General features: G+C 31.9%; 1 long non-coding RNA gene across 1 annotated transcript; it reads left to right on the top strand.

Moving 5' to 3' along the window:
* Positions 1–6,221: 6,221 nt before the first annotated feature.
* LOC141710840 (uncharacterized) lies at positions 6,222–9,127 on the top strand. The gene is made up of 3 exons (XR_012571090.1): positions 6,222–6,358; positions 7,635–7,808; positions 8,863–9,127. It is a non-coding gene; the product is annotated as an uncharacterized LOC141710840 (long non-coding RNA).
* The last annotated feature ends 741 nt before the right edge of the window (positions 9,128–9,868 follow it).

Genomic DNA, 9,868 nt, shown 5'->3' with positions numbered 1-9,868 from the left:
CAGTATTTGAGTCATCATCAGAGTTTGATGATTCAGTATCTAATTTTGCAATCATGGTTGTTCCTCTGGAGTAGCCATTTCTCCTAACTTTCTTTTTTGGCTTCTCTTTGCTTCTTTGCTCCATCTCTAGTTCATGAGTTTTCAGTATCCCATAGATCTCATTGAGAGGTGTTTCATTAAGTTGATAATTATCCCTTATTGATGTGACCTTAAAGTCCCACTTTTCAGGGAATGCAAGTAGAAACTTCAAGTTTGAGTCCTCTAAATCATATTCCTTATCGACAAGAGACAGGTCATTCAACATATTCTGAAATCTGTCATAGATCTCAGTTAAGGACTCATTAGGTCTTGAGTCAAAGTGCTCATACTCTTGAGTAAGTACTATCCTCCTGTTCTTCTTGATAGCAGTTGTGCCTTGACACTTTACTTCTAAATCATCCCATATCTTCTTTGCTGTTTTACATCCAATAACCCTATTGGACATAACACTATCAAGACTGTTGTGCAAGATGTGTTTGAATTTTGCATCCTTCATAATAGATGAAAGATCTTCAGGAGAGTAGTCCTTCCTGTCTTTGTCAACCATCTTTTCTAGTTCTCCTGTAACAGAAACAACTACCTTCATTGGTTTATGAGGACCATCATAAATCCTGCTTAGATATTCAGGATCTGTGACTTCCAAGCACATGGCCATCCTGACTTTCCAGATTGGATATTCATGTATCTTCAGGATTGACACCTTGATGGATTCATACCTACTCATATTGCCTCTAATTTGTGATGTGGTTGGGGGTGGTGGTGGTGAATTCCGTGGAGCTTCTTTGTTTGCCGTTAAAGATTGATTTTCAGATCTTAAACTGTTTGTATGTCAACAACAAGCTCTGATACCAATTATTAGGCCCGTAATCAACTATAGAGGGGCGGTGAATACAATTTATGCAAACAATTCGATGAAGCTTTAACAGAATCAACAATTTTTATATTAACAGATAAAAACTGATTACAAACGTACTCTCTCAAAAGGATGAACAATTATCCTTGAGAGCTGCTAGGTTATGCGAATGATATAATAATGTTAGTAATACTTATAGCATGAATCTAATATGTGCTTTATATAGAGCACAATTACACAATCAATAAGGAATCCTATTCTATTAGAATAAGGAAACCTATTATATATCTATGTAAGATTGCTTCTGAGATAAAGTCCTTCACCGCCTTGAACTCCTGATTTCCTTTTCCTTCTCGAATATCTAGTGATGTGACAAATCCTGATGACATCATCAACTGATCATCAAGTACTGATATAATTAATGATGACATCATTCTTCAGTAAATACTGATATAAGTCCTGATAAGAACTTCTGATAGTTTATGTCTAGATATCATAATTATATCTAACAGCATAAGAGATAGATATTATGAGATTTTGGTGAAGGACTTTAAATTAATGAATGCACGTGCCACTTTTATGGATTTAATGGAAAGAGTATTTAATAGGTACTTGGACGAGTTTATGATTTTGTTTAGCGACCATAGCTTAATTTACTCAAATCTGAGGCGGAACATGTTGGACATCAATGAAAGGAGAAATGACATGCTAAATTCTTAAAAGTATAAATGTTAGTAAGTTCAGTTTCTTGGAGATGTGATTAGTAGAGAATCCATTAAAGTAGGCCCCATAAAAGATTGAATTAATAATGAATTGGGAAAGCCCTAAGACGCCGCAAAAGTAAGAAGTATCCTAGGAATGGCCAGTTACTATTTGTACATGATTTTTTGAAGATAACAATTTCATTAGAAAAGTCAACAAGGAAGACTAAAAGGTTCGTATGGACCCATAAATATGAAGAAAGTTTCAAAAATTTAAAGAAAGGTTTGGTAGTCGCACCGGTATTGGTTTTACAGGATGATGAAAGTGAGTTTGAGTTTGTGATCAATAACAACGTTTCTCATAACGGATTTCGATGTGCGTTAATGCAGCAAAGAAAAGTTATTGCGTATACTTTTCGGCAATTGAAGTCTCACGAGCAAACATACCATACACAGAATTTGGAACTGGCAACGATTAATTTCATATTTAAGGTTTGAAAGCATTTAATGGAGAAAAGTATGAAATTTCTGTGGATATACGATGTTGAAGCACATCTTACTTAGAGGGAATTGAACATGAGATAAAGTCGATGGTTGGAATGGATCAAAAATTACGATTGTACTATACACTATCATCCCAGAGAGGCAAGTGTCACAATAAATGCATTATGGTGCAAGAAAAAGACTGAGCATGTCCACTATATGATTAGAATTGATAAGTGAATTGGAGAAGATATAAATTGAAGTACGAGGTCCAGAATCAGTGAGTTATGTAAGTATACAATAATATTTTATTAGAATTAGTGATAAAGATTAGACAATGTCAAAAACAAATAATGGTTCGTGAAAAGAACAAATTATGGGATGCAGAGATTGAGACCTAAAATGATGATAAAGATATATCTAAATTTTCTTCTCGAAGTTAGATACTTAAAGTTACAAAGTTAAAGTATGAAATATTGCAGAAAGTCCGTAATTCGAGGTATTCAGTTCATTCTGAAAGCACAAAATTATATAAAGGTTTAAATTAATAATTCGAGTGGTCAAATATGAGGAAAGGGATTTCGAAATCATAAGTAAGGATTATATGTGTCAGAGAGTCAAGGAGGGACATTGAAAAGGTCAAGTGAAAGACATCTTACCATGAACTTTATATTGGGATTTCCAAGAACAATAATTGATTATAAGGCAGTTGGGTAAATATAGGCAAATTGATCTCGTCGATAATTTTCTTTCAATTAATAAAAGGTTCAATTATATTTGAACAACATAAAAATGCATCATTTATTATGACTAATTAAAGTTCTCGATTAAACTCGAGACTTTAAAGGAATTCCTATGGGTGTTTAAGCATCGGAACATATATTAGTTATTCTTACCAATTGCGAGCAGTTGGCCAAGCGAAAGAACGATTCAGATTATGCAAGAAATGTTAAAAGTCGGCACCTTGGTTTTAAAGACAATTGAAGATGAGTGTTTTATGATTAGTCAAATTATGCCGGGTTAGCTACAATGCGGGTGCGAGTATGTCACTTTATGAAGAACTGCGTAAAAGGAGATCAATATTTATCGCAAATGAAACTATAGATATTTTGATTTGTAAGTATATTACGAGAATTGGAAAAATTAAAAAGTTGTTAGTCCCAAAGTATCGTAGAAGGGGGGGGTGGAATACAAAACTTACAATCTTTTTCGATTCGTTATAAGTTCTTCGTTATAAGTACGGAATCAAAATAGACACAAAATAATTCGAGGAATATATTATTTTATTAAAATAATCCTTGAGGTTGCTACAATCTAATCAATGAATTGATTAGCTACAATAAATTCAGCAGCACAAATTTGTGTTTACAAGCTTAATAAATGAGGTTCTTTAATGGAGCTCCCGTAAAACACTTTATGTTAAACTGAAGAAGATAACTAAATGAATTTACATTCATTTACTGCTATTATAGTCTTCAATCTGTATTGGATAGGTGGCATCATTTTATCCATACAAAACAAATTAATTGCTCCATTTTAATCTGAATAATCTTCCAAGTGCTAACTGGCGACTAGAGAATCTCAACTTGCGACCACAGACTTGGTTTGCTAACCTGCGACCGCATAGTCTCAACCTGCGACTACAATTGCTAACCACATAGTTGGTTTTGCTAACCTGCGATCACAATTGCTAACCTGCGACCACAGAGTTGGCTTTGCTAACCTGCGACCACAATTGCTAACCTGCGACCAAGAAGTTGGCTTTGCTAACCTGCGACCACAATTGTTAACCTCCGACCACAGAGTTGGCATTGCTAACCTGCGACCACAATTGCTAACCTGCGACCATAATTGGTTTTGCCTTAGTAATTTTCTCTGTCTCCAATAGTTGTAACAAAGAACCATTTCTTCTGTGTTACTGAATTAAACTTTTCTGAAATGTTGATGTTTGGTGCACTGGTATGGTTCACAAACAACTAACATAAACTGATTTAATTCAATTCCTTTTGCACTGCAAAGTTGATACATCTTGGATGGTTATTTCTAGCTTCAACCACTGAACCTCTGATCTTCAATACTTCAAATCACACCATGTAACTGAAACTGGAAGTCCTTTGATCTCTTATTCTTCATAGATGCTTGAACATGTTATTGAACTTCTTCTCATGACTTGATTGTGGAATTAGAGAGTCATTTGCATCATTTGATTCTTTGTATTTATCATGTCTTCATCTTTAGGGTCCATGTGCTTCATAAATTTAATATTTTATATTTGTTTCTGTTTCATGTTGAGTTATAATTCCTCAATTACATGTTACATTACATTATGTTTTACAAAAGTGTTGAGTGTGAATGAGCAGACTATTTTATGTGAGATGTTCACAAAGATAAAATAAAGAAAAGGAATTTGTAGTAGCAATGATTGATATGAAACTGAGTATGAGCAATCTATGAGAAATGAAGCATCATTTTTTTCAATTTCTAAGAAATATTCAACTCATGGCATTACCTTCCTATCCACTAACTTTCTATTTCAACATCATTTGTTTCTTCAATTAATTTTGTCATTTGATTGAGACAGACAATGCATATGATTTGACTATTTGTCTTTGTGACAAAAGGTCTGGTGGAATGCCACATAATTATGTGTTGTAAATTATATAGTACTAAGACTGACCATCTTATATACCTATATGGTTGCTCTCGGTCATATCTACATATTCTGCATCATTTCTTCTTTCAGAACTGATTCATTGATTTCAAATTCCATCAAGTGCTCTATGACAATGAGTTTCATCAAAAAGTTTTCAAGTTAAGTATTGGGTGCAACATATGATCTTATATTCCGTATTCCTTATCACCAATAGAAGGGAAAATAGAACGTAAGCGGATCGGCATACGAAGCTTTAAAATGTATCGAAAGTGAATATAGGCTAACATAGCCTCCCCTTATGCATCAAGCGTGGAATTGTACTTAAGCGTGATAGTTGCAAACCGTGAACCTTATGATAATAGACAATTCATTTGAGTTTTAGTTTGATATGGCATGTGTAGAATAACTGGTTATAGAAAGTGTTAAGATAAGTCTATAGTGAATGCGAGGATTTTGTAGAGAAAATTTGAGATTTGTTTAAATAGACTTGATTCTGAGGACAAAATCCTTTTAAGGGGGAAGAATGTAACAACCGGGATTTTCGCGAATTATAATATGTGAATAAAATATATATAATGTGGTTTATGTGCAAATTATGCGAACTAGTAAAGGAATATTTAAAAATAAATTATTTCAGTTTGATTAGTCTGTATAAGATTTGATTTATGGTATGTGACTGATGATCGAGTCAGAATGACAATCAGGCCGTCAGTTGAGACGCGGCCCGTAAAAGACGATTACACGAGAAATGGATTTGACGATATTATTGAAAAAGGAATTAAGTGGAGTATGTGTAAAATGTGTTATGTGAAGAATCTTATGCGATCCTGTGATTATTTGAATAAAAATATGTAAAGTCATATCGTTATTTGAATTATTGGTTGTTCGATAAATGTGAAAAGTAGTTATAAATAGAGTTTAAATATAAATATTTGAGAATATGAGATTTGATTGATTGGGATATGTGAATATATGTTATTTGATCCCTACGTGGTTGAATTTGTGATTGTGAGATTTTTAAGTATTTTTAAATGATTTATTAAGTAAAAAATAAGGGTTATTTGACCTTTACATATTTTTATAAAATTATCAGAGTATGTTAAAGTTTTTAAATTTATTTTATTATCTCTATAATAGCTTTAGAGAAGTTTTAAAAATGATAGTTGGATTTATTTTGAGATTGGAGTATTTTAAAATGATATTTTGAGCTTTATTTCTATTTTCAGCTTTATCTTGTAAAATTCGTATAAAATAAATCGTATGCTCAAAAATTATTTTAAAAATATGCGGAGAAAGATTATTTCGTACTCTATATTTTAAAAATAAAATTTAATTATAATTGAACTGTTAATTTTTGATTTTCTAAATTATAAGCTCGATTTTCAGCATTTTGCTTAAAGAAAATTCAAAAACAAAAAAGGATAAATTTACCCTTTTACCCCTGAAGCTCTAGCTCTTCAAACCCACTTATCTTCTTCATTTCTCTGCTGGAACTCTCTCGACATTTCATTCTCTCTCTAGTTTTTGGTGCTCTCTCTCTTCAATATCTCTTCCGTTTTTGGTCCGTTTTTCGATCCGAGACCATGCTTGTGCTTCGTATTGCATCCTATACAACCTCTGTACTTGCATGTACGTATTGGTTCGAATTTTTTTAAGACCCATTTCGATCTTGAGCTAATTTTCGAGTTTTAAGCTTGAATTTTTGGTGATGAATACTTGATTGGGTTGATTGTGCACGATTAAGGTGAAATCCGTGAATGGAAACCCATAATTGGGCACCTCCGGGTCGAACCGCCGCCGGTAATGAACTCCGGTGAATCGGCGGGGATGATGATGTTCTTGAGTCCGATTTTACCTCATTTTAATTCATGAATTTTAATCCTAAATTCGTATTTTTGAATAAGATAAATATTTTAGAAATTTTAGTTTGGATTCTTGATTTTTAATTTGTTTCTGGATGATTCATTTGTATAGGTAATTTCTTGAGATATGTAATTGATGATATAGAGTTGCATGTATGGTTTAAGAATTTTCAGATTCTATTTGGGTTTATTATTTGAATTTTATTTTGATTATGGCTGAATTTGAGGATTATAGTTTGAGTCTTGATTATTTTTATATATGATAATCGGGTTGTGTTTTTAATTGGGAAGAATGATGCTGTGAATTAATTTGCATAATTACAATAAAACTAGTCAAATTTAAGTCGCTTAACTTATTCAGTTTGGTGATAAGTGATATTTATAAGTTGATAATGTGCTTTACTTGTAAGTATAAAATCGAAATTAAGTATTTTAGCAAAAATTATTGCCTAGTAGATTATGATGCATAATTGGATGTTGGGTTGAGTTGAGTTTTGTGAATAGTTCGGTATATATTTGATATGTAGTGTGCGATTTCTTGTTTTGTGGCCAACAAGTATCTAATAGTCCTTGTGTATTTATTTTGGAAAAACAAATATAATTATTGGTTGGTTGCTTGATGTTGTGAAATAATGGTATAGACTATAAACGTATAGGTCATGCTGAATTTTCGGGAAAATTGCAAGGTTATAATATAAAATACTATAGTACCAAAGACTTTATAATATGAAACTAAATGTGATTTTGGTGTATTAGTGAGAAGGTACTTATATGATCTGTGACGGAAAATATGTTAAGTATATTTGAGTAAATTTGATTACATGTCTATCTGATTATAAGAAAATATGATGCAAGTGAAGATACTAGTTATACAAGATATATACGTGATTACGTGTATACGTGAACGGGCAGTGTGGTTAAATGATATATGTAAGACTCAATCTATTAAAGCGAAATGGGTAGATTAAGTTAACGTTCAGAGTCGAACGTCGGGTTTTATATAAGATACTAAAGTAGTATCTTTTATTTTTTATTTTGTATAGATACGATACGTGAGATCGTGAAGTATATCAAAGAAAAGGATGTTATAGAAAGTTACGGGAGTTAAGATGGTCAAGCTTTATAAGGGTCGGAAAGTGAAGACATTCAGATTAGGAAAGGAAAGGAACTTCTAGGTGGCAATGACTCGATCTCTGTGAAAAAGGAAAACATTTGAGGCAAGTAACTTTGCCCTTTCTTATAAATGCTAAATGAAAACGAAATGATAGAGAAATTGTTTATGTTATGAAATGATAAAGAAAATGATAATGGTGATCCTGCTATTTGATCTTGTTAATAAACCCTGTTGTTAGCTTAATTCTTTTCAGATACGCTTACCTTGTTTCATATTGGTATCTTGTTTTTTTAAATATCCATATTTCGTGTACTCCTTGATTAATCATTTTCCCTATTAATATCTTTTTTGACCTAGATCTCCATATTGATAGTAATTACGCTTTATTGACATTCCTACCTTGAAATAGCCTTGCTTAGTGTACATTATTAATACCTATGCTGATCCTTGATCAATCCCTAACTTGCGTTTCCTTTCGTATACCTTTGTTTATCCCACCTGAATTCTTGAAATGAAACTAAGAATGATTTTCGACTTGAAAAAGTCCAAATAATTTCAAAGGTTGGTAAATGTTTTAAAATGGAGTTAAGTTTTAAAAGTACTATGAATTTTCAATATAAAGGTTTTCAATGAAATCCTAAAGATTGGATAATAACATAAGAGGCTAGCGGGGCTAGTCCAGTTGCGTAAGAGGCTAGCGGGGCTAGTCCAGCATTATAGGCTGAAATAATGCCATAAGTACCATTATGACCGGATGGAGGTCAGTATGGGCTGATCACCGTATAATAAATACAAGATGGATGATCCAATCAAGGGTTCTATATTGTTAAAAATGAAAGTAAAGATTTTTAGTTGTGCGATAAACACTACTCATTGCATTTTTGATTTGAAATTGTTTCATATTGGTCGAACTTCTTAAAGTTGTGAGAACTCATTTTAGAACCCTGTCTCTGAATCTTAAAAATTGAATATACATAACTTGAACCTTCAATTCCTGGAATCCCTATCTTAAAATCCTTTCCTAGATATTCTTAAGTCACTGCCCCCTAGTATATTGAGAATAAGCTTTCTATTTATATTCTAATATTTAGAACTGTTTACTAGTTACTTGTTGAGCCCTTTTTGCTAATTTATTTGTGTTGATCTAACATTGACAGTTAAGCAAAAAGATGGCGAGATTTAGGCGTTCAGCTCAGGTAGAAGTTTTGTGAGGGTATCGATGATAGTCTTTTGGATTCTGAGATACAGTTGGGTTATTTGGCACTTCCAAGTCGGAATTGTAAACTTTAAATTTCTAAAGGTTGTAAAAGTTTAAATTATTGGTTGGTAGATGTATTTCTATTTCATACCTTATCCTGTATCGATCCTTGTAACTTTTCGGGGTTTTTATTTTATTTAATGTCATATTTTATAATATATAAGGTGTCGTGGATCTTCAATCTTAATTCCGAATTTGAGGGCGTCACAATTATTATAGGATAATGGTTTAAATTGTCAAGTGATAAATTCAACTTCAAATTTATCGTTTTAATCAGAGCAATATTATTAAGTGTATTTGTTTCATGGTCGGTTTTATTATTTTTATCTGGTCTTCCTATCTGGTTCAGTGTGTACAAATAACACAATGTGGCAGGTCTATTATTGTGGGAATGTAATTATGATTAAATCATGCCGTTTATTAAAAAAGGCAATCAATTGACTTTTTAAGTGGCTTAATTTGTGGGTAGTGTGATTAACAAGGACGTGGCCTATTGACATAGCGGTTTGAGAAATCGGAAAATAAGTAGCCCTGCCCGCCCTTCTCTATTTGGAGCCTCATATTGAGGAGGCTTTCCGGACAAAATAAATAATAAGTGATAAATAAAGAAATATTTATAATTTAAATAAGTATTTGGATAATTTTATTTATAAGTCGGATTTTTTTTTTTAAATGAATTAAAATAAATAATTATTAAATATAATTATCTTAATTCTTGAATTCTAAGTTAGATTAACATTTAAAAATATATATATTTTAAAACTGAGATTAATAAATCAGCGAAAAATTAAAATAAATTGAGAAAATATGTCGTTACTAACATTTAATTTATCAATTTATAAATTATAAATTCAACTTATCAGTTCATAAATTATAAATTCAACTTATAAATTGGATTAATAAAC

This window comes from Apium graveolens, chromosome 3, assembly GCF_009905375.1.
Source record: "Apium graveolens cultivar Ventura chromosome 3, ASM990537v1, whole genome shotgun sequence".
In the NCBI taxonomy this organism is placed as follows: Eukaryota; Viridiplantae; Streptophyta; class Magnoliopsida; order Apiales; family Apiaceae; genus Apium; species Apium graveolens.
Note: the sequence above shows the minus strand (reverse complement) of the source record. Positions and strands in the feature narration are given on the sequence as shown.